Source organism: Haemaphysalis longicornis, unplaced genomic scaffold (assembly GCF_048455015.1).
Source record: "Haemaphysalis longicornis isolate Haplotype H1 unplaced genomic scaffold, Haemaphysalis longicornis Haplotype H1 scaffold_12, whole genome shotgun sequence".
Classification (NCBI taxonomy): Eukaryota; Metazoa; Arthropoda; class Arachnida; order Ixodida; family Ixodidae; genus Haemaphysalis; species Haemaphysalis longicornis.
The window spans coordinates 34,950,662-34,976,032 of NW_027526225.1; the positions used below are offsets into that span (position 1 = coordinate 34,950,662).

A 25,371-nucleotide genomic window follows, 5' to 3' on the forward strand; every position below is an offset into this window, starting at 1 on the left:
TTTTCACCATGTCAGGTATATATTCCTGGGCTGGTTGTTATCCGCTTTCGGCGATAGCGTCGCGTATCGCTTTGCAGCGGCCGTCGAGTTAGAGATAAAGCGAGAAAAATAAAAGAGACTACGACACAAAACGTCTTTTGGCAAGCTTCATCCAGAGTTTTGACGTGGGGTTTTGCATTCATAAAATTTTTTTCCGTTCCCTTTTTTATGTAGTTTTGTCGATCACAGTTGGCGCGGATAGACATCCCGGTGTAATTTGACGTGAATACGGGACAAAAAGCGGCGTAGAAAATACGGTACAAAATGGCAACCATTTTTTTTTTCAAGGTGCGGACGAGTGTGGGTGTTCGCGCGGTGGAATCACTCCAACGTGCGCTATAAGCTGAACGTGTACAACTGTACACGTAATTATTTTCGTTGCCTCTTCCATTTACGAGTGCATTAAAGGTGCGGCTGTAATTTGAACTAAATTATGAATATCTGTACTTTGACATAACGCTCCCAGATTTTGATTTAACCACAGAAAAGTACTCTTAATGAACGCTAATGAACGGTGCTGGAACGCCAGTATGCGGTCTTGAAGGCGTATAACAGCGCATGAGGTTGTTTCACCACGTGAGCGTTATTGCAGATAAAACTCAAAAATTTGTTTTTTTACGGCTACTTTAGCACAAGACAACCGGAAATCAGCGCAGTCACACTGAATAACGCGTGCACGTAGTTACATGCTCAATTGAGCTCTGAGTAGGGCGAAAGCATTACATGCAACTTAAAGCGAGAACGTGTCGTCCGACGTTGATGCCATCTGAAGATGGTGTGACATGTACAGCGCAAAAACAATAAAAGCGAAACGAACATGAGCGCAAGAGGACAATCACAGTGAATTCAATGCGGCATTCCAATTTGCATATGGTGCTAGATGCATGCATTAATGTCTAGATGAGTATTCTGAGCATATGCTAAAACAGATGTAGCAAAACCGGCATTCGCTAAAGGAGAATATTTGGATGAGACAGGGGCTAGGGGAGGACGCAAAAGAGACAAAGAAAAAATTGCCAGCATTTCCCCGAGGGGAAGAATGTGAAAGTGCGAATGCACGAGTTGAATTTGCGCGGTTCGGTAATGTTCGCGAAAGAGAGATCACACACACACACAACTACAAAGAAAGAAAGATGCATTTATTCACAGACACCTATTTGTGTTGTCGTTGTACTTGATTGCTAGAGCGGATCTCAGCTTTGAAATTTCGTGTCAGTACTCCTTTAAGCGGGTGCATTAGCCCTTCTCACGCCCGATTCCTGGCCAATCCCCCACGTGGGTATGTGCCATGTCAGCGGCCAGGCAGCGCGCGCCCATCTCCCCCCGTTGCCAAGGAAGACGAGGAGATTCCTGGCCAATCCCCCACGTGGGTATGTGCCATGTCAGCGGCCAGGCAGCGCGCGCCCGTCTCCCGCCGTTGCCAAGGAAGACGAGGAGATTCCTGGCCAATCCCCCACGTGGGTATGCTATGTGGACATCGCCGGTGGACGCAGGTTCCGGGTCGCTTAAGAAGTGCATTCGCACTTAAAATCATTCCCTTCCACGTGTAGGCGTCAATACTCTAGAGCAGAACATGAAAACCAAAAAGAAAATGAGTATGATGCAAAGGAAGAAGAATCATGAAAATGGTAACGAGATGACACAACCATTGCACTGGAGGCCTAGAGGGCTTTTGTGACCATGCCAGTTGGAGAAAGTAGCAAATCAGATAAACGCCTATGTGTAGGGCGAATTTGGATTTTCAGTAATACTAACAGAGTGAGTAAGGAACAACACAGAGGGTGAACCAAGGAGGATACAATCTCAGCAAGGGGGCCTACAAGAGTAATTTCAGTGTGCTAATTAGAAACTTAGCAACGCACGTGCGTCGTAAAAGCTTGTATGTTTTACTGAAATGGTGCTTGGCTAAGCCTCTCGGGTTTAAAAATACAAAAAAAGAAAATGAGGGGATCTAAAAAATAATAGCGATGGCAATGACAGGGTAATCGCAACATTGGACACGTTTCTGTGTGCTTGCGCTCTCTCTACTTGGATACGTTCTGAAGCATGTGCCGCAATGGCAGCTGTGAAATGCGGTCATGCACGAAAGTGCGCTCAAGAAGAAGGTTCCAGGGAGCACGAAAATACCGCGCGGTGAACAAAGAGTCACGCACTTGGTTCAGCTAAACCTACCACCAGCCAGTAGTAGCGCAAACATTACGACACCAAGATTGCCCGCAAGGTACATAAGTCGGAAGTTTCGAATTGTTTGCCTCAACAGACAAAAATATAATCACGACGGTCCTATATTAGCATGGCAACTGATATGTAGTCTTCTCTACCACGCCTGTTATGCAACTTTCCCTTCTGCACTCGGGCTTGGTCCTTACAGGACTGTAATATCTATTAAATAATAAAAAAATAAACGCATTGGAAAAAAGATCTTCAAATAAAATTTAATGCTTTCCAGATCTCACACGCACCCGTCTTAAGTGCCTTCATAAATTCCTAATGTTTTCGCTCTCTCTATCAGCCACCAGTAACTTCTCTAAATTTTGGCACATTGCCACCTTGTCAGGAGTTTCTCCAATTTTTGCTATTTGGGCACTGTTAACGGAACAAGACATCAAGCAATTCAGAGCTGGGAGCAGCTTTTGGGGGCCATGGTCATGGTCCTAGATAAATCCTTGGGGTTACTTGTCTTTCCTGTAAGCGCTAAATGTCCTGAAGAATGTGTGATCTCGGGACCTCGTAGGTCGCACGTTCTCTGAAAATACAACCAACCGCCTCTACAAAAGAGCATTTGGCGCTGTAGGTGCCCGCTATCAGCCCAAGACGAAGGCGGTGGGAACTTTAAGTATCATTTACCCGTGCGGTATGGTAATAAATATAAAGGTGGCGTGGACAAGTCTTGGAAGTGCCTTAACTCATCTCCCAACGCATACGAAAAACCCTGCTATTTTGCGGGTTACACAATGCCCAGTTTATTTCTGCAAGTCTAACCAGTGCCCTATGAAAACATTTCTCCTTTAAAAAAAACACATTGGGGTGCTATGTTTGGAGACGGCCTATACGGATTGTCGTACGGGTTTTTGGTTCACGGTGGGGCCTCTCTTTCTAGCCACCAGTTGAAATGTAATACTGTGTTTTGCAAAGCAGGAAAAGGGTTGAAGGCAGGATACGTAGCAGGCAGCAGTGTGATAAGATGGCAAGTTGGGCTAATGACTGCAGATTAGGATTCATGAGAAAAAACCAGCGCAAAGAACGGCGGGATAAAAGAAGAGGGGACAACGTACAGGATGATGAAAAAACAGGGCAAGAAACACAACGACAAAAAAAGAGGGGCGACCGGCAGCGCTGTGCGTCGTCCCCTATTATTTGTGCGTCGTCCCTACTTACTTGGTCTCTGTTTTTCTATCGCTCTTTTTTATCATGAATGCGATGTGGTAGCATATATGAAGAGTTTCTAACTAAGCGAAGCGAGTCACAGAATGTCCTATTCCCCGTCGGACGGGTGGATGATTTGCAAGGATGTGCACCAATAATATAAAGTGCAAAACTTAGCGAAGAGTTTTTCGGTTCCATGCCGCAAATTCGTACGCAGAAGGAAAGTAGGAATAAATGCAATCTCGTCTTCAAAAGGCTTGGGCCGAAACTCTGTACTGGAGATTGCCGTCGTTGAATAGCTTTCTTCGCACCCACTGCTGGGGCCGCCGGATACAGTTGATCAGATTTCGAAGTTGTGTATACGAGCCGAATGCCATTCTTTGCGCCGGCCGAGCGGAGTTTCTTAATGTTGTGCTATTGTTGCGTTTGGTACCGGATGCGACAGCGGCTGTTTTTCTTTATGTGTTCTTGAGCTTTCATTCAAGTTTCTCTCTCTCTATTTCTGTCTCTCTATTTCTTTCTGTGATTTTATTCTGGCTAACCTTCAAATACACAGTATTTCCACACAGGCAGTGCCTGTATTTTGTGTGTTTTTCTTCGTTATGTTTGGCGCCCCTTGTGCAGACGTGATCACAAACGTGCAGATAGGAACCATCGGTGATAAGGAGATAAGGCTAACACAGGGAACAGTCCAGAAAGAATGACGGTGATTGTGAATAGAGCACGAAGAGGGAAGCTGTTGGTGGATAGAGGGGAAGCATAACGCTAAAGACGTAAAAGCAGAAGAGCAAAATCGCAGTGTTCTATCAGTGGCTGGAGGTCTGTCCGCAGCGACTACTAGCATACCGACGTCCCTTCGCCCAGCGGCATTCTGTATGATGACGCCTGCTGTGAAACACGACAGCGCATCACCCACGCGCTCTAGGCCGTGATCTCGCTACTAGCGACGCACTTGCGCCATACTTCGCCTAGTTTGTAAAATGCTGCACAATAGATAATTTGTGTCAGACACGCTGCACTCCATGTTTTCATCACAAAAAAGAGTGGTCTGATACACGCGTGTCTGTCGCAATTCTTTGACTCAAACCACCGCTAAATATATTAAACATTTCACTGCTACAATGCTACATTGAGGGCAAACGAACATCTTGGCGAGTTGGTAATCAGCTACAGAAGGCGTAACAGCGTAAAAGGTGCGAAAAGGCTTGCAAGACACACGGGACAAGCGCTGACACTCAACTGTTTATTTAACCTAGAACGTACGCACATAGTACACAGAGGGGCAAAAGTGATAGTGAGCTACCAGCCCCAGCCATTTCGCCCCAGCATACTTCTCCACATACAGTTATATTCGTCTAAGAAACTACCGAAATATACAGTTGCGCCGTAAAAAATTCAGACACAGTAAATTAAACAGGGCCTGCTCGGTGTCTTGCCGTTTAATATAAGTTTTTCTCACGCAATGTTAACCCTCCTATTTAATGGAAAACGTTTCTGATAGCTCTTATGCTCCCTGGCTCCTGCTTCGACCTAGTATCCGCCCCAGGGAACTAGGTTCGCAAGCGCAGGGCGAGAGTCTGCAGGAAAGGCTGCCAAATCATTTTTCGTGGCTAAGCACATGCTCCGCAACTGGGAAGGACTGATAAACGTTAAGAGTATCAGGAATTGTCCGTGTAAATATGGTGTCCCCTGTATTCCCTCTATCCTTGAGAACAACTGGTTTCTGTTGTCTTCTGTAAACTTTCAGGAGCCTACATGCTAAATGCACCTACGAATGCAGATCCGCTTGCAAGAACGAACATGTTCTGGTGCCAGGTGAATGGTTCTGCACTTTCAAACATCGGTTCACCAGCCATGTACTACGGTAGCGACGGTAAGCACTTTTATCGTGACTCCTTTTTAAATCCGCCCATTTTTGTAAGAGACATGTAACCGAAGCTGAGGAGCGGGGCACACTTTTTGTGATGCTCTTATCGATGCGTGGGATGCGCTAAAGGTTTACTAATCTCATTATGTAAATATGAACCATGCTGTAGGCTGATGTTCCAGTGTTACAATTCAGATATGTGTATTGGCTAATAAACGGCAATTGAAGTAAGCATTTAAGACATATCTTTATAGTTCACATTCAGAAAAGCTTGAGGAAGGAGGTACGCAACTACGAGAAAAGAGGCGGAGTTTATGAAACGTTCACTTGAACAATCGAAAATCAGTTGTGCACACTTCCCTGTAGGATGTGAGAGGAGTACTAGCGAGAAGTATGCGCGATTTTGTTCCAAAACAATCAGAGCCCTTTCACAAGAGAAAGATAGTCAAAACACAAAGCTGTCTCCCTTGTAACCTGAATGAGTGTCGAAGTCCAAAAAATCCGAACGGCTTCAGCCGTGTCCGAATAACGCCATTGGAGAAACGTCGGCTTGATAACGCCAGGAACTTGATGTACCTTTTGATGTGCCTTTTAATGTACCTTTTGACTTGATGTGCTTGATGTACCTTTTTGGAAACCCGTCGACACTACGTGCCTCCCACTGTGTAAACCTGGCTTTCCCGCAATGCGTTTTTAGCTACGGTCGCCATAAGTAAGGCAAAGAAAGCTGCGCATTAAAAACGCCAAGATGGTAAACGTAGGAAAAGGGTACTTAAGAAGTTCGTTCAACTGTTAAGCTCGTTTTGTGAGCCTCCTTTTAAGCTCAGAGCATTTGAGGGTCCCGTCTTGTCGTCGTAGCTTGTTCACTTCCACCGCTACAACAAAGCGAAGTTGTGTCCTAATAAATATATGAAAAGAGAATTTATTACAATCCACATATCAGGGTGCGAATACAGCCCGACGGCGTAATGGCGTAACACACGAGCTTAGGAATACAAGTGCTTTATGTAGCCATAGCCATTTACAACACCTGAACGACAGGCACTTGTCATACATCTCCCATTATTTAGCACAAAGAAAACCGCAGGTACATTTGAGGCAAAATCTGTGTAATTAACCGGCGGCTCCCACATTAATTTAGTTAGGACGGTTCGTCGGGTTGGTTTTTACGATTGATTCTAAGAAAAAAAGCGGCCGTGGAAGACGCGCATTCAAAACTACGCAGTAAGGCTCCGGCACTTGTGAGATCAAAGCAAGCCCCCCCCCCCCCCCCCCCAAAAAAAAAAAAAAACAGAACTCTCGCTTGTGGTGTTCTAGACAGAGGTCGCGCTGGCACTTCAACGGCGGGAAATTCGAAATGTGTTGGACGTACCTCTATTCAGTTCATAAGCAAAGGAGTGATACAGGGAAGCGGAGAGCGTGTGTGGTGGTAGCAATAAGCGGATGCTAGCCCCACAGCCGCCTCACGAGTCACTGCTCTGCACTACCTACAGCTTTCACTTTGTGTGAAATTGCTTTAATTTTTTCAACGCAGAGCCTTTACGGTCCCGCGTTGTCTTGTCGTCCGAGCTGGTTCGCTGTTGCGATGTGTAGCCACCGCCCCAATGAGGCTAGGTAGTGCCATGACGGACCCAAACAGAGCCTTGCGGCGTAACAGCGTAACAGAGAAGCTACTGAAAACAAGAAATTTAAATATTCATAACCATTCAAAACTGCTGAACCGCCGGAGCTTGTCATACATCTCCTCGTTGGTTAGCACAACGAATTCTGCTAGTACATTTGATGCAAATTCTATCGAATTAACCGGCAGGCCCCTCGTTCATTTAGTTTGGAGCGCTGGTTGGGTTTTGTTTTAAGAAACCCAGTGGGTGCTGAAGACACGCGTTCAAAACTGCGCTGTAAAGCTGAGGCTCGTGAGACGAAAGCAATCACAAAACTTACAGAACTTCCATTCTTGCTGTTGCAGGCAGAGCGCGCCCTATTACTTCGAAGGCGGAGCATTTCAAATGCGTCGGACAATCGTCTGTCCAATCCATCAACAGAGAAGGGAGACCGGCAGGCGAAGCGCGTTAACAGTGGTAGCAAATTCGGGTAACCGCGGAAAAGCCTCCATGGAGAATCACTGCTCTGCACTTCTGACAGTTTTCCCGTTGAGGGAAACAGCTTTACTTTTTTTAATCTTGGCACTGTTTGAACACAATCAATGAACAAGTACCATCTTTCCCTAAATGTAGCTCATGTAACCATAGGGGAAATATCCTCACCGCCAGAAAAGCACGGTTCATAAACGCCAGAAACCTGGAATACAAAATATGACAGGGGTAGTTTTGCCCCAAAGGAAGCGAAAAAGGGAGGAAAGGAAAGGAAGCCAAATGCTTTCTGTGCAAGAGCCGCTGTATTTCTCAGGGGAGTGAAACACTTAGAAGCGTCACTTCAGTCGGCTTACGTCCTTGACTGCGAGAGCGTTGTGGTTATCAGAGTTACTGAATCAGCCGTGAGCCCCTGACAGCAGTTCCCTTGTCTGGTCATTCCCCCCAAGCGGGTATGTAGGGATTGGGGGCGGTTATATTGATGTCGGAGCGCCGTGGCCGGGTAATAACTAGTGAATAGGATGTGAGCTCCTGACAGCAGCTGTAAACAATACTTGTCAAGCCGCTTGAGTAGTAAAGTGAGCAGTCCGCGACTATTTCGAACTTTCTGCTGAGAAGCTGCAACTTTGTATTACGTTAGCTGCGTGCAACTATTATCATACCCAGTAGATTTACCTTTAAAGTACGGACACGTAAAGGGGTGCAATTATGAATTTTTAAGTGCAGTTTGGTGTACCTCAAAAACCGTGTATTGAGGAGAGTATCAGTAGGTTAGTGCTCAAGTCACTTGCCTCTCACTACGCATTTCTTACAGGTTCCCGTCATTGCCACTCACACCAGCTGTCATTGTCATGGCTTCAAGTGCGCAAAGGACCATTCCAGCGATCATTTGGAACTCCTATATTTAGAAGCCACAATCTCTAATTTTGCATTACCACTATATTACTCACGTCAGCAATAATTGGCGCCATCGATTTGTGAACGCAAAGCGACAGATTAGAGATCGAGAGAAGGCTTGCTGAGAGCGGCCACGACAGCTTATTCGGTGGCAGTATTGGCCGCGCCTGACGCTGCGCTAGCCTCGTTTAATAGAGAGACGTCACACAGAATAGGTGCTGGGTCATCTACTGTCCCTTGACCGAAGTTCCTCGCACGGCATCTCCACCCGTCCCTTCACCGCTTTCAGTCTTCGTAAAATGGAGTGTTTATGGAGTGGAGGACCCGGGTGACGGCAAAACAGGATACAATGAAGCAACGGCAACAAATTGTCGCTGCTTCTCAACAAGGAGAAGCAGGCAGCAAATACAAGCCAGCGAACGTGACCACTGAAACGCTTCGATGGCTAATCCCGTTCGCCACAGCGTACGACGGGCGAGAGGGAGCCGCGGGTTGCGGGCTGCTGGAATCGCAGCAAGGCGTGCGCATCGGTCTGAGCTTCACGTTCGCGGGAGATTAGCATAACATGCTCACGCATTTCTTGAAGATACACCCCAACACTTCGTCAAATATGCTTTAGGGGGCGTCGTGGAACCAGGTTGATACATGCCTAAAGTAGAAATGTATTCGCAGGGGAGCTCTACATGCTTCACTATTAAAAATTCGTGTATTTACTTAGGTGCACCTCGAAAGCCTTTTTGCTTGGGACGTAAGAGTACGTGAATGAATAATTCGCCTATCTGTTATTGCACCTTCCTGTGGACTGTTTTCGTACCGACTATGACATTTTTAGTTGAATGACGCACATTGTTTAGGCCATGCGCTTCTAGCAAAGCCTAGGTTTTCGCGTAAAGGCCACGTAATGCTTTTACACTAATAAGCCAATGTTTACTGTGGATTCCGATCAGCGCCGACAAGCTACTTTTATTATTCTAAATCTCTGCATGCCGTTCTAAACGTCAGCTTTGCATCGCTTCTGGTCACGACAACCACATTGGGTTTGGCTATTTGCTACAATAAAGAATGTCTTGTACTAGTTTCCACATCGCGCTAAACTCGGTGGGGTGGATGGCTCGCATGAAAGACGGCGTATTGCAGGGAAGCGACTTTAGGTTCAGCAATAAATTGTTGGCTTAAATTTGGCGTTCAGAGCAATTTATAAAAGTAAGACAACTTTGGCTGACGCCAACGTCTTCACTAGGTGCTCAGTAACGAACGACGGCATTTTAAGGGAATTTCTCCAGCTCAAAACACGTCTGTTCCAGTTCGCCAGTTTTGATTTCAATATTATTTTCCGTGTACATTTCAGCGCAAACCACGTTCTTAATAACGTAATTCCTACACGTAACACTGCCACGATATTTGTTGGTTTCTCATGCAGTAAATCCTGGCTTCCTGCCCCAGAACTACACTGTAACCGCCAGTGTGAACGAGTCTGTCACGCTGCGGGTCCAGTCTTTGCTCGAAGAAGGCACGGACCCTATGGTGACATCTTGGGGCAGAGTTGATGAGTTGGGAAATTACTTCAAAGCTCACGATCCAGGACGATTCATCGGCGTGGAGCATTAAAAAAGTGGAACGCCGCCACAGTGGAGTGTACTTTGCTGATGGCCGACATACGAATGAGCCTGGAAAGAACAGAGCCATCTTCAGACTCATTGTTCGCTGTAAGTTTTACCTGTAATCTTATTGCCTTGTAGTGCGTGGACTGGGGCAGTGTTTGCCCGTGGTAGCTTGCATGGACGCAATTGGAGCGCATGTAAAATAAACCAGACACCAGCAAGTGGTGCACCCGTGACTTCCAGTTGGTTTCTAGGGTAGAATCAGAACGACCCAGACACATTTGTTACTGATAAAGACGTTATCATAATTTATTCTACGTACATTTGTTGTCAATATGAGTACCAAGAGGCGGTAGCATTTTTTTATAATTTATGTAGCTCGCTTTCTCTCAAAAAGCTGTTACATTAACGTAGACGTTCAGATGGGGAAAGAAACATCCATCAGACTCATGCCCACTGATGACATGGGACGATGCGTGTGCGGGAAATGAAACCGCATAAGGGTAGCAGTTACTAGAAGACTTGGACGCTCATTTGGTGTGGAGATAAAACTGCTGCAGGTTATCTTGCATAAAAAAATGAAGCTTCTCCAATCCACGGGATTCGCTAAGAAATTACCAACTCCGCATGGCATAATTAGTCTGCCAACTTTTTCCCTTTGCTATTACTGGCTGCCTTTTTGAAATTGGCGGCGCGTGTGCAGGCTACTGCGCAGGACCGCGTATATTCTCAAGAAGAAAATAAAGAGAAGTCAGTTTGGTTAGGTTTCAATGCGTTACGCTGGTGCAGCTCTTCCACTTACGTGATGCTGGTACCGCAAAGTGAGGAGAAAATTTGTTATGTGAAGTGTGGCTTGTTTGGAGTACGTTTTTCAGGTACACGCTGCTGGAAAACAAATTTAAGAACTTAAAGGCTCCGTTAGGTTTTGTTACTGTACGTTTTCTCCGGAATAAATATTGTTTGAAAGCACCCGATGCTGCGTAATGGCGTCTAAACGGCCTCCGTCCTTCAAATGGCGCTTCTGCCTTTCATTTCACGTGCGTAACTGCTTGCTAATCAAAGTTCTGTGGTCATTTTTGAAGCGAAATCCGTGGATCTATATGGTGCACAAAACGGTCATGTAATTAAAATTGTAGTGAGGTACTTAGAAGCTGGCAGAAAATAGAGCGGGCACGGGGAACGGCAAACAACTCCGGAGAGGGGTTCTTAACAAGGGCAACTGAACGCGTGTGGGGAGAGGCCCCTACAGAACGTGCCAAACGAGCCTCCGTGAAAGGTGAGCGCACGGAAGGGGTGGCGACGGCGAATGAGCGGAACGAGCGCCGGATGGTGCTGTCGACGGGACTGATCAAGTGGTGACGGGCGCAGCTCTAAACTTCAGCAGAACGTTTAAAAGCTGATGAACAGAAGGCCTAACTAGGCTTTGCCTTTCGCAGTCTTAAACACGTGTAAACATCCCTGCAAACTTGGACTTAACGGAAGTTAACGCACGAGATGCGTCCGTAACGGAAGTTCGGGGCACGAATGGAGAATATTCGGTATTTTGTCCTAAATATAGCACACAGGCATCCCCGCCTTTGAGCCCATGAATCGACCACCGTTTATCGGAAACTTCGGCTCTCAAGGTCGGAGGGCTTTAGACATGTGGTTGAGTTTCTATCAGAAGCACCCTCGTACCAATACTGCTTGTATGTAAATTAAAATCACAGCCCTTCAGCCGCTTTAAATTCGCAGTTAGGTGAAAGTCATTTTGGCTTGCTGAAGTTCTTAACGTTTTCAGGCCAAGAAATAATTCTCATCGCACACAGGTCGTGTTAAAATCGGTTTGTTCTAATAGCAGTTACCGACTGCTCCTAAAAGTGCATGAGTTTCCCCCTCGCTCCGTGCGCGATTATTCTTGCCCATGAAAGTATGTCGTATTATCTGCTGTGTCTGCTCAGAAAGCGAAAAATCGCGAAGCTTTTGGCCCTCTTTTGTTGCAGCTTGTGAGCACGGCGTTTATGGGCCAGAATGCAATAACCGCTGTCCCGACTGCCAAAATGGAGGCGTGTGCCACGACATCACGGGGCAGTGCATCTGTCCGCCGGGCTTTCGGGGACGGATTTGCGACGCACGTGAGTACGAAACGTTTCTTGCGCGTAGGTATCTAGATATTATTAAGTGTTTTTCACAACGTACAGTTGTGATTCTTTTGACACCAACGACAATACACGCCCCATGGTCTTCATCGAAAGGAAGGAGGGGTGTGTTATCTTACCTAAATACTCTCAGCTTTGTCATCCCCGCTGTCTCTGGCTGGCTGCTTTTTTCCTTTGTATTTGAAAATACGGCACCTTCTAGGGACACATCCTCGTAGTTCACATCAATATTTCTGTCGCTGGTACCGAGGGAGCATAAGGACGTCATTCCCAATTTCGAACACGATAGTCTTTCTTGGCCTACTTCTACGTTGACATTTTGGTGCATCTATCTGTCGGCCTGTCTTTCGATTCAACCGCCCAGCCAAACGTAATTCGAAGGTGAAAGCTATGTTTGTAAAGCTACCTTCGTTTCTCAACCTCTAAGGCGGGTGGTAATATTCGTACTTGTGAAAATTGTTGAGCCAAAATAAAGCATTGCGCATATCTGACACAAAGCATAAACACATAAGTGATATTTGCATTGTTTTGTTATTACAATACGACGCGAAAAATACGAAAGCGGTCGCCCGCGGTACCCTTGTGGGGTTCTAACAAGTCAAACGGCAATAGTAACACAAGGTTCTAATAGGTGGCGCGTGAAAGACGCGTGGGCTAGGGTGCCTCGATTGACGCGCGTCTTCTCCGTACGGCGGCGCTCGCATAGACGCAGGATCCCAGCGTGGAGCAGCGAAACGCAGTAAATTTAAATTCACTTCAGCAAACCTCTACAGTGTTTATCTCTGGATCAGCGATACAGAACAGAAACCCCTTTAGATGTGGGCTAAAAATAGAAGGCGGGAAATTACTTGACATACGCGCCAACCGACTATCATTTTTCGAAGACATTTGCAATGAACTTAGCAGATACGCTGCCAATGTTTTAGTTTAAACCAAATTGGTATTCACAACCCAGTAGCGGAAGGGACAACTAGTTTCACGAGCCCCGTAATTTTATCCGTTCTGGCGTCTTGTTTTTGATTATTAAGGTAATTTTGCACGCAGGTTGTGTGAAGTTCATATTTATAACAAAGCCGAGTGTCCGGGGTGTATGCACGCTTGCATGCGACAATGTCTATAGAAATCAACAGCGTGGCCCACTCCTCATCAACTTGCAAAAGCCAAGGCAAAGTGCGATCATGATCCCGATCCGCATAAGAAACAGCGACTTTTTCTTAACCTACGATATTTAAACTAATGAAGCAAGTGCAGTGTGATATGCTTTGACTGCGTCTTGCCGTAAGTACTGTTAGCTATAACCACATTGTGAGAATTTGAGCTCAAAGAAGAAGGATCCCCATGGAGAGAAAAGGGAGCTTGCACATGGCAAGCTTTATTGGCGGCTTTGAGAAAAAGGGTCAACCAGTTCTAGCAAGCCGCCCAGGTTATGTTCGGCTCCGGCAGTGACGATGCCGTCGTTCCAGCAGCGATGGTGATACCGAAGTTTCTACATATTCCCTGGCCATGGAGGAACCTGGGTCAGCCTGCTCTCAGTACGCACAGACGTTGCACTGGCGGGTTCGTTACGGGACAATTCAGAAACCACAAGATGAAGGAGCAAAAGGTGCTCTCGCGGTCTTGGAGTACCGCTTCGATGCGAGTCAGACTCCATAACGCTGGCGGTTTTGTTTTAATATCACCGATGCACCCCACAGATCCTGTTTTTATTTCTTCCAAACACTTTTTACTGCTCTTCCATTGAAAGCATAGCTTGTGTGAGTATTTCTTTTGATTGTGCCATTTTACCAAATCCCACAAAAAACATGATGAGGCTATGTACAGGATAGGGTATAGGTACGGCGCAGAAAGAAAGAAAAGGAAAAAAACGACAGAGTGCGGGTGTCTTTATGCACTACAGAAACCTATCCAGTGCAGTTTCGCAAAGAAGTCCAACATTTTCTTATAAAGGGGAATGCTCATGCACCTATAAATATCGGGAGGGCGGCATTTGCGATGCCCTGCGGTCCCCGCGTGTCAACCTCCGGCTCATTGGGGCCTTGGGAACATCTCTAGGAATTTACCCAATGCCGCTTATAAAACAGAGGCATGACAGTAGGGTCAGGTTGAAGAGGTGTCTGCAAGGCTAGAAGTCCATGTTGGTCACACAGCAGGTGTCAATGCGTCGCCCAGGTATAGGCCGCTATGGAGGTCAGACCCACGCGTAGTGGGGAGGCCTCGCGTGGAACCCCGAAGAATGTTTTTTGACGAAAAGAGTGTCGTCCAGTGACGGCAGCAGAAGCGGGACAGGATAAACCACTTGCTGCGCATCAGCTGCAGCGTCGGCGAGAGTCTCGGTGGTCGTAATAAGGTGGGTCCAGAGGACAAGAACAGGGAACTGGAAGCACTGTTGTATCTGGTGCACACCGCATGTTATCTCCAGTGTACTGGTAACGTGCTGGAGCTCTCGTATAGCTCCAGTTTATAGTACCGATCACGAATTTATATATTACAAATCACGCGTCCCTCTATATAACCAATCCCGATAGTGGGCAAGCTCGAGATCAAAACCTAAACCACACTGGCAATCACGAATGCCAGCGAAGTCGCCAGCACAGATGGCAGTAGCCTCTCCGTGAAAGACGTGTATGTCGGGGTAATAGATGGTATTGTGGAGCAGAAAAGGTTAGTCTAGAGGATAACATTGACCACCCCTGCGTTAGCATGAGCTATTAGGCTATCTGGCGAGCCAAGAAGTGGTGATTTGTCCTGGTTCGCTTGGTGATGAATGCTTTTAATGTACCCAAAAGGCCGGTTGCCCGTGTCCTGCGGTCGCTGCAATGTAGGTGGCTCCCCTGACCAAGGTAGCAGAGGCGGTACACAGTCAGTGCTGTGCAATTGCTGCCACGGCGGGAGTTGACTGGATTTTCAGACGACGAGCCGATTGACGCTGATGTGCCCGTTTGTCCAGCGTGTGCAGTTGCGCCTCACTTTAAGGTCATGTCCGGGAGACCCGTGATATTTCCCATTGCTTGTCGTTTTGCAGTTTTTAACTTATTCCAGTAGCACGAAGTAGAATGGGGAAACTGTGCTTGATAGACGAGTCCAGGCTTGAGGATGGCACGAACTAGCGTCAGGATGACTTGAAAGCAGGCACTCTCTGACTTCTGGCCCAATCGGTGGATGATGATGATGGTCGGGATTTTATGGCGCAAGGCCGACTATGCGCAAACCACGCAACGGAAAAGTTGTTTTATGAGGAGGAGGGAATGGTGAGTGTAAAACGTTCAACAAAAATTATACGCGAAATGAAATAAAATATAATGTAAATGACTGTGTAAAGGGCCAGGGTGTCATATGCATGGTAAGTAATGAGATGTGAAAATTTGACATCGCTACGGTTGTGAGTGATTATGGGGCATTCCCCTAAAAAGTACGATCGGTACGGTGGTATGTGTTGTCTGTATAGTTGTGAGAAGTGTCTGTGTCGTGTTGTTTCTAGTGGCTTGCATTGTATGAGGATGTGGATCACGGATTGGGCCTACCGCACCTGCCTTACAGAGGTCTTGGCGATCCACTGGGAACGTGCGAGTGCTTTGCATGTGTGTGACCTATTCGTAATCTAGCCAAGGCGACTTCGGTGTATGTATTGCGTGTGTCGGTGGTGTATGGAACCAAGTGAGGTTTTATTACGTGTAACGTGTTGTCTATTTGTTTACTCCAGTGGGTTTGCCATGTTCTGCGAAGTTGTTTGATACGTGGCTTAACGTTGGTGTGGGGTAATGTGGTTATGCCTGCTGTATTTAAGAGTGTAACAGCAGCAACCATTCGATGCGCGGCGTCGTTCCCTGCTATACCACATTGGCCAGGGACCCAGAAAAGCCCCAGTTAAAATTTGTGGACTTACGCAGACATAATACCCTTGACAATGAGATGGACAACATGGTTGTTGGAACAATTTGTTGAATACGGTGCCCGCGCAACACTGAGGGAATCTGTATAGATAATAGAGTGTGGGATGTTGCTTCGAAGTATATGATTAACAAGAAGAAGTACACCATAAGCGTCTGTCGTAAAGATACACTAGTGTTAGTATTCAGAGTTTTAGTGACATTAGGTCGGGTCCATGCGGAGCGCAGAAGATACAGGTGGCAGTTTTAGAGGTATCCGTATAAAATTCAGAACACTGGTACTTCTGCTACAAATAGAAGTGCTGCAGAATCGCACATCTGCGAGCTTGGTTTTTATCTACATGTGTGAAAGATGTGTCGCATGATGCATGGCAAAGATGCCATGGTGGTATAAAATTTCTTATTGAAGTTTGGATGGTATCTACAAAGAAGACAGCAAGTACTGACGCGTCCTCACTAGCTCTGTAAGAGAAGGACTCAGCGATCGATGGTCAATTTGGAAGGAGTTCAGTCATATAGGTATCATAAACAACTGATTTAAAAGGATGGTCCCGCATAGACGAACTTTTAACAGAATAAAGAAAATCTGTTTATGCTAGCTGACGTTGTAGCTTCCATTTATTACACTCCACATAGAGGCTTTGGACCTAGATAGGTCGGAAGGCACCACATGCCAGGAGAAGTCCCAGATGAAGCACTGTGTCCAACATTTTGAGGTATGTTTTACTTGCTGACCCATAAGCAACAGTTCTAAAGTCTAATCGTGAACGTATCAGGCTAGTAAAACACATAAAAGAAGTTTGTCCGCACCATATTGTCACGAAGCCAAGGACGACGCAGTTGTCTTGCAGGAGAAACAAGTTTATTGGAGCGAACTTGTGCTCCCTTAACAACTCAAAAGAATACAGAGGCGGCGAAGCAGCGGTCAACAAAGTGACTTGCGTCAGCGAGCGTCGCAGAATCGAATGCCCCGGCGTCTGCTCTGCAGGCTTTTTATCTTTCGGTGCGCGTGGTTCTGGAACCGTCGATTCGCATCGAGAACATTGTAGATGCAAGAAAATTATTCCGGGATGTTCACGTTAGATCGGAATGCGCTCCCTATCAGAACAGATAACACTTGCGGCCCAGAAAGAAAGAATAGAACACGCGCTTCCTTTGGCACGGAGATAACACAGACCGGCGCAGCCGGGCGGTAAAAGCAAAACACAAATAAATAAACCCAATGCATGGTTCGCGGCATTACCCCCCCCCCCTCTAAGAGTGCATCGACCCGATGCTAACATAAGCGACAGTCCGAAAATGAAAAAAGTTCGTTATCGTTCGTAGAAAGGTTTTAAGCGAACCACGTGGACGACTTCGGGCCGCGTACGTCGTCGTGATGTGCCGGAGTCACCATCGGGGATCACTTCGTAGGTAAGTTGGCCAACACGTCGCAGAATCTGGTAGGGTCCGAAATACCGTCGCAGAAGTTTCTCGCTCAGTCCGCGTCGTCGGATGGGAGTCCAAACCCACACACGATCCCCTGGTTGGTGCTCGGCGTCTCGGCGTCGGAGGTTGTAGCGGCCGGCATCTACCAGCTGCTGGTCCCTTATACGAACTCGAGCGAGCTGGCGGGCCTCCTCCGCACGTTGAAGGTATCCTTGGACGTCGGCGTTGAGGTCGTCGTTTTCTACATGCGGAAGCATGGCGTCGAGCATTGTAGTCGGTCGTCTTCCGTAGACAAGCTCGAACGGTGTCATCTGCGTAGTGTCCTGCGTCGCTGTATTGTACGCAAACGTGGCATACGGGAGGACTTCGTCCCAAGTCTTATGTTCAACGTCGACGTACATGGACAGCATATCCGCAATTGTCTTGTTCAGACGTTCTGTTAGTCCGTTCGTTTGGGGGTGGTACGCCATCGTTCATCGGTGATCCGTGTTGGTGTAGCGTAAGATTCCTTGCATCAGCTCCGCGGTAAAGGCCGTTCCGGGGTCCGTGATTAGGACTTTAGGGGCTCCATGTCGCAGCACAACTTGGTTTATAAAGAACTTGGCGACTTCAGGGGCTCCATGTCGCAGCACAACTTGGTTTATAAAGAACTTGGCGACTTCTTGTGCAGTCCCCCGCGGAAGAGCGGCGGTCTCTGCGTAGCGCGTCATGTAGTCTGTCGCTACGACAATCCACTTGTTCTCCGATCGTGACGTCGGGAACGGGCCTAGAAGGTCCATTCCAATCTGTTGAAAGGGCCTCGACGGGACGGTGATCGGTTGTAGAAGTCCGGCGGGTCTTGTCGGCGGCGTTTTTCGTCGCTGGCAGTCCCGGCAACTCCGAACGTAGTGGGTGACGTCGGATGTAAGGCGGGGCCAGAAGTACTTCGCCTTAATGTTTGCAATAGTGCGAGCTGTGCCGAGATGTCCGGGAGACGGGTCGTCGTGGGACGCTTCCAAAATTTCGTCACGAAGGTCTGCGGGGATGACAAGTAGATAATTCGTTCTTGTTCCGGGGCTGAAATTCTTCTTCACGAGGACGGCGTTTTTGAGGCTGAATGCTGGTAAGTTACGCTTGAACGCTCTAGGCACGGCGACGTTTCGTCCTTCGAGGTAGTCGATCATTACTCGCAAGTTGGGGTCGGCACGCTGCTGGGCGGCTAGGTCGCTCTCCGTAACAACCCCGAAGAACGCACTGTCTTCATCGGAGTCTTGTGGTGGTGGGTCGACAGGGGCGCGGGACAGGCAGTCGGCGTTGGAGTGTTTCCTGCCGGATTTCTAGACGTTTGTAACGTCGAACTCTTGCAGGCGCAAACTCCACCGCTCAAGACGGCCAGAGGGGTCCTTCAAATTGGCGAGCCAACACAGCGCATGGTGGTCTGTTACAACCTTGAACGGTCTGCCATACACGTATGGGCGAAATTTTGAAATGGCCCATACAATAGCCAGGCACTCTTTTTCGGAGGCAGAGTAGTTTTTCTCCTCCTTCGACAGACCACGTAGGCGATTACGTTTTCGCACCCGCTTTGTTTTTGGACAAGGACGGCACCCAAGCCTATATTACTGGCGTGCGTGTGTATGTCCGTTTCGGCGTTTTCGTCAAAATGAGCGAGCACGGGCGGCCTTTGCAGGTGTTTTTGCAGCTCGCAGAATGCCTTTTCTTGGTCGTCTTCCCAGCTGAAAGCGGTGCTATCTTTCGTCAAGCGCGTGAGCGGCTCTGCAATGCATGCGAAGTTTGCGACGAAGCGCCGGTAGTATGCGCACAGTCCAAGAAATCTGCGCACGCCCTTCTTATCTTTCGGCCTTGGGAAGTTCGCTATGGCTGAAGTTTTCGTCGGGTCAGGCAGGACTCCCGCGGCGTTGACGACATGGCCCAAAAACTTCAGTTCCTCGTACGCGAAGCGGCACTTTTCAGGCTTCAGCGTTAACCCCGACGTACGGATGGCCTCGAGTACAGACTGCAACCTTGCGAGGTGTTTGTCGAAAGTCCGGGAGAATACCACAACGTCGTCGAGGTATACGAGGCAGGTGTGCCACTTCAGGCCAGCTAGCACAGTGTCCATGACTCTTTGGAACGTTGCTGGTGCCGTGCATAGCCCAAACGGCATTACCTTGAACTTGTATAGGCCGTCCGGGGTTATGAATGCAGTCTTCTCTCGAGCTCTCTCGTCCACTTCAATTTGCCAGTAGCCGGTCTTCAGGTCCGTCGGTGAGAAGTACCTCGCATGGCAGAGGTGGTCGAGGGCGTCGTCGATTCGTGGCAGGGGGTACACGTCCTTTTTGGTGATCTTGTTCAATCGCCGGTAGTCAACGCAGAACCTCAGTGTGCCGTCTTTTTTCTTCACGAGTACGACCGGCGCAGCCCACGGACTTTTCGATGGCTGTATAATGTCGTCGTTGAGCATGTCGTCGACTTGAGTCCTGATGGCTTCGCGCTCGTGGGAAGAGACGCGGTACGGTGACTGTCGGGTAGGTCGGGCTCCATCCTCGGTTATTATCCGGTGCTTCGCCAGAGGTGTTTGACGTAACTTTGAGTTCGACGAAAAACACTCGCTGTAGCGACGCAGCAAAGCCAATAACTTGTTCCTTTCTTCTTGCGGTAGCGCCGGATTCACGTCGAAGGGGTGCGGAAGCTTGAAGGTATCGTCGGGTGCGCGTTCAAAGTCGCAGACTGCTATCACGTCACTTGCTTGTTGCGTTTCTTCGACGAACGCAATTGCAGCGCCCTTGTTTAAATGCTGGTACTCCTCGGTGAAATTGGTGACCAAAACGTGGGATTTGCGCTGCTTAAACCGCGCAATGCCTCTTGCAACAGACACACCGCGGTCAAGAAGCAACTTTCGGTCACTCTCCACGATAGCGTCGACGTCGGGAGCAGCACCTTCACGGTAGACGGTGATCAACAAGCTTGCGCGGGGTGGCAGGGTGACGTGATCATCGGCGATCCTTACAGCTGCACGGTGTTCGGGGTGCGATTCCGGCGTCACGGAGTGGTCGGAGGAAAAAGTTATCGACTTCGTCTGCAGATCGATTATTGCGCCGATGTCCGCCAAAAAGTCCATTCCGAGAATTACGTCGCGGGAGCAGTTGGGCAAAACGACGAACACCGCAGGGTACGTCGTGCCGTCTATGGTGACGCGCGATGTGCAAGTTCCACTTGGCGTCACGAGGTGGCCTCCTGCTGTGCGTATGTGCTGACCGTCCCATCTGGTCATACCCTTCTTCAGCTTAGACGCAAATGGTCCGCTCATTACGGAGTAGTCGGCTTCCGTGTCTACGAGGGCGACTACATCAAATCCGTCGATGGACACCTTGACGTCGGATGCCGCCTTCCTCGAGTTCCGGGTGCGTCGGGGCGTCGCATCTCGGCTTGTGCGTGTTGGCGGACGGGCACTGTGCGTCGTCGTTGTCATCGTCTTCTCAGCGGACGTCTCGGTCCGGTCGGGTACGCGTCGCGGCGTATAGCTATCGTCGTGTACGGGAGTCTCGTCAGGTCTGGGTCGGGTCGTCGGGATGAGGGCATGTTGTGAGTCACTGTCTTCCGCGAGTCGTTGCGTCGTTGGAGGGTTTTCATTTTTGCGAAAGGACATTGAGTGCGAAAGAAAGTGAAGTGCGAAAAAGAGTGCGAAAGAACCTTGAGTATAGTCATTGCCTTTAAGCAATCTCACGTAATTTGATTTATATGTTAAATGAATGTGAGCTTTTCGTCAAAAACTACGCCTGAAAACTTGTATTCATTTCTGACTGGAATTGACATACCATTGAGTTTGATGTCTGGATTCGGGTGAATGCCATGCTTTTTCGAAAACTAAACACACGTACACTTTCCTGGATAAACTTTAAAACTGTTTCTATCTGCCGAAACAGCTAGCTTGTTAACACCAAGCTGTACTTGCCGCTCGCAGATTGACAGGTTACAAGACCTAAAGGATAATTGCAGGTCGTCTACATAGATTGAGCAAGAAATTGATGGTGGCAGTGCCATGAACAGTGAATTTATTTTTACCATAAACAGAGTGCAACTCAAAACTCCGCCTTGCGGCACGCCATTATCCTGCACATGAACCCTTGAGAATGCATTTCCAACTCTAACATGAAAGGTTCTTTCAGACCAATAGCTGACAAGTCTGTTTAGCATGTGACCCTATATGGCGAAGTACTTCAGGTCGCTTAGGACGCCGTACAGCCACGCTGTAGCGTACGCTTTTTCCAGATCAAAGAATACCGTCATACAATATTGTCTGTGGAGGAAAGCATCTTTAGTATACGACTCTAATGCAACAATCTGATCGTTGGTAGATCACCCCGCCCTAAAGCCTGCCTGGAAGCTGTCGAGAAGACCGTTGTACTCTAAGAAGTACACGAGTCTCCTGTTTATTATCTTCTCTAAAAGCTTGCACAGGCGGCTTGTCAAAGCAATGGCCCGATAACTCGCAGGAGAGGAAGCGTCCTTTCCTTCTTTCAGCAAAGCCACTACTATGACCTCTCTGCAAGAGCGTGGAATGTGCCCTGAAAGCCATATTTGATTGTATACATGTAGAAGTGTTTCAACGGTGTCTGAGTGTAGGTGTTGTATCATGCTGTATGTGATTTTGTCTGCACCTAGAGCTGAAGGCTTACATGTGGTCAGAGCTGCCTTCAGCTCACGAATTGAAAAAGGAGAATTGTAGGAAGTGTGCGACTTGTTGCTATTAAACAGGGACTTCTTTTCTGCAGTTGTTCTGTGTTTCATGAAAGTGTTTGTGTAGTGTGCTGAACTAGACACGTGTTCCAAGTGTTGTGCGAGCGTGTTAGCCTGGTCTTCCAGTGTGTCCCCTGTTGTGCTAACCAGGGAAAGGCTGTGTGTCTGTTGTCCTTTGACTTTGCGTATTCGTGTCCACACTTTGTGAGTGTACGAGTTTATGGATGTCAAGAAGGTGTGGCAACTCTCTCGCTTTGCCTCATGGCCAACACGTTTTCTGAACGCCTTTGCCCGTTTGAACAAGAGGAGGTTACCCTACGTGAGGTACCGACGAAGGATACCCCTCACCTTGTTCTCGGCCTCTCACGCCCGCCTACCGCCCTCATTCCACCATGGCCTCCTCTGGATGCGCGGGGCGCCTCTGGATTTTTTGGCGGCGCCGAGGATGTGCGCCGTGAGGAGTTGGGGAGCTTCTTCAATGTGAAGGTGTCTTATGGTTGTGTAGTGTAGTTTGGACGCCTCTGTAATTGTATTACAGTTAGCTCTTGCTTCATTGAACCGGTTCTGGTAAGATGGACTGTATGGGCCTTTACTTGTATACGCTACTGAGGTGGGGAAGGGGTCCCTGCCATATGGGTCAGTGCCCACACTCCGCACAAGAAGAGGTGAGAGAACTGCAGAACGAACAGTCAATTCAAGATATGAGTGTGTGGTATGTCCTATAATAACGTATTTTGGCTTACTTTTGTTGAAGACGCATGCTCCTGAAGATGTAAGGAATTTCTCTGTCAGGCGACCGCGGGCATCCGTGCAAGAAGAGCCCCAAAGAGAATTGTGTGCATTAAGGTCGCCTGTTAGTATGTATGGTTTGGGCAGCTGATCGACCAGCGCCTCGAAGTCGGCGCTCCAAAGTGCAAGATCACGAGGAATGTATAGGGAGCATACCGTTATCAACCTAATGAATATTATTATGCTAATTGCTACACGCTCAAAGACAGTGTTCAAAGTGACAGGGTGGCATAATAAGGATTTCCGTGTAATGATGGCCACATCCCTAGAAGAGTGTGTGTAACCATTCCTTTCCTTTGTGAATACCAGGTAACTATTCAAGAACTTTGTTTGGAATTCAAATGTGTTTCCTTGACACATATTACACTTGGCTGATTAGCATGCGGTATTTCGTATAAATAGTCAAGATTTTTAAGAATGCCTCTGCAGTTTTATTGTAGTATGTTTTCTTTTCCCATTTTCTCATCCCATCTCTTCCCATGAAGTGTTCGGAGGTACTGGAGCGGGACTATTTACGTAAGGTCTTTGGGGCCTTGCACTCTTGGGATGGGTTTTTTAACCTTTTCTGGAGGTGTCTATGTAGGAACCTGCTCCTTCCGCGGCGAAGAAGACAGGAAAGTCCCACATCCTTGCCATCATCAGATTTGGAAGGGTTTACCCGGCGGACCGGGTCCCCCAGACGTGCACCCTTTCCGGTGCCCTTGGTTCGAACCGCGGCCGACGAGGGTGTCAGGAGCGCCCCAGGTGGCACAGGCGTTGTGGCGGGGGTGGCAAGTACTGTGGTTTCCTCCGTCTCCATCTCCTCCGTGCTCTCGCGTGTGCTTCGGCCGGTGGAGAGGAAACAGTGGGTGCAGCAGCATCCCCTACGGACGGGAATACCACAACAGCCGCTGCTGGCTCAGTGGGTGCGGCGTAGACGGGTTGGGCTGCCCGAGGACACTCATAGACGCCGCTCAGCCCCCGGCGAGCTGCGTCGGCGTTCCTCCCCAGGAGAAAGGGGCGAACCTCTTTTGCGCCTCGTAGAAGGGGATGTTCTCGTTGACTTTCAAGAAATGATCTTTTTCTCGCGCTTAAACTTTTCACGGCTCCTGGAATAGGCAGCGTGTGGTCCCTGGCAGTTTGCACAGGTGAAATTCTCTGATTCACAATTGTCAGTTAGATAATCATGTGCTACACATTTTGCGCATGACAAGAGGTTGTGCACGACAAGAGTTTACCACGACAAGAGGTGTCGTGCCCTAACCGCTGACACTTGAAGCAGCGGCGTGGGTTCGGCACGTAGGGTCGGACCGGACATATCAAGAAGCCTGCGTTGACCGACTCAGGAAGTTTTGAGCGGTCAAACATCAAGATTATGTGTTTGGTTGGTATAATTTAGTCGTTTCGGCGTATGGTTATTCGCCCCACTGCCGTCACACCCTGATCCCGAAGGCCCTCAAGCAGATCGGCTTCGGTTTCACTTATAAGTTTCCAATCAGAGATCACGCCTTTGAAGCTATTAATGCTGCGATGAGGCGTAATCTTGTCAACATCGACCATGTGCGTTTTTGGGAGGAGGTTAGCGGAATGCTGTTTGTTTTCTACCACAATAAGTTGTCCCGTTTTCAGTTTTTTAGCCTTGTACGACTTGCCGAAAAGGCTTTTAAGATACTTGTACATTAAATAAATGGACCGAGGAGTGATTGGCTTTGTGTCATCAAGAGGAGGGGCCGGAGGAGAAAACTTTTTTGGACAGATAGATCGAGCTTGTAAGTGGGCGGGGTCCTCAGCCCAGGACTCCGTTGGTGTGGCCTGCCGTCTTCGCCCTTTCAGCGAGCCAGAGCTGCTTACTTGGGTCCGAGCTGGCAAGTTCACTCTCCCACTGCTCGTATGTAGGACTGGGAATTGGTGCAAGGTCTGGGTTCGAAGGGCATGCCCAAACCATATGAAAGAGCGTTGCTGGGTTGCCGCAGTGCCTGCACAGGGGGTAGTATATTGTGGGGTGAATGGCGTGTAGCCGTGTGGGATGTTCAAATATATTTGTTTGAAGTTGTCGGAGAGTGACTTGTTGTTCTTTTTTAATTTTTCTGCGGGTGTCGGGAAGGTGCGTCGTGTGGGCATGTAGTGTTGGATGATGTTGTATGTAATAGGTGAGTGTCTGGTCCTCTCGTCGTCCTCTTGCGGTGCCCGGCGAGCAAGATCTCGGGCGTGAGTGTGAGCAGCTGCATTGCCGCGAAGAGATGAGTGGGCAGGCGTGCAAATGATTTTGACTGTTCTTTCACGGGGGTTTTGGACTAGGATCCGTAGGGCTTTTGTGGAAATCCTTCCAGCTTGTACTTGCGACACACCGCTTGCGAGTCCGTAATAATATTCTTGGCTTTGGTCTGGGTTATTGCTAATGCGAGCGCCGCTTCTTCCGCTTCGAGGATGGTAGTCTGGCGAAAGGTGACACTAGTAATAAGATCAGTGGGGGTCGCAACAACCGCTGTTTTAGTATTTTCACATGCGTAGTCCACTGCGTCTCTGAATACTGTTGTTTTTGAGTGACAGTACAGCCGTTCAAGGGTTTGT

General features: G+C 48.2%; 1 protein-coding gene across 1 annotated transcript in view; it reads left to right on the top strand.

Moving 5' to 3' along the window:
- The first annotated feature begins 11,848 nt into the window (after positions 1-11,848).
- LOC144161553 (receptor-type tyrosine-protein phosphatase mu-like) overlaps positions 11,849-25,371 on the top strand; it is a 60,798-nt gene continuing 47,275 nt past the window's right edge. Inside the window, exon 1 of the mRNA XM_077692206.1 lies at positions 11,849-11,974. The gene's annotated coding sequence lies outside the window, so the exon portion shown is untranslated. The remainder of the gene's footprint in view (positions 11,975-25,371) is intronic.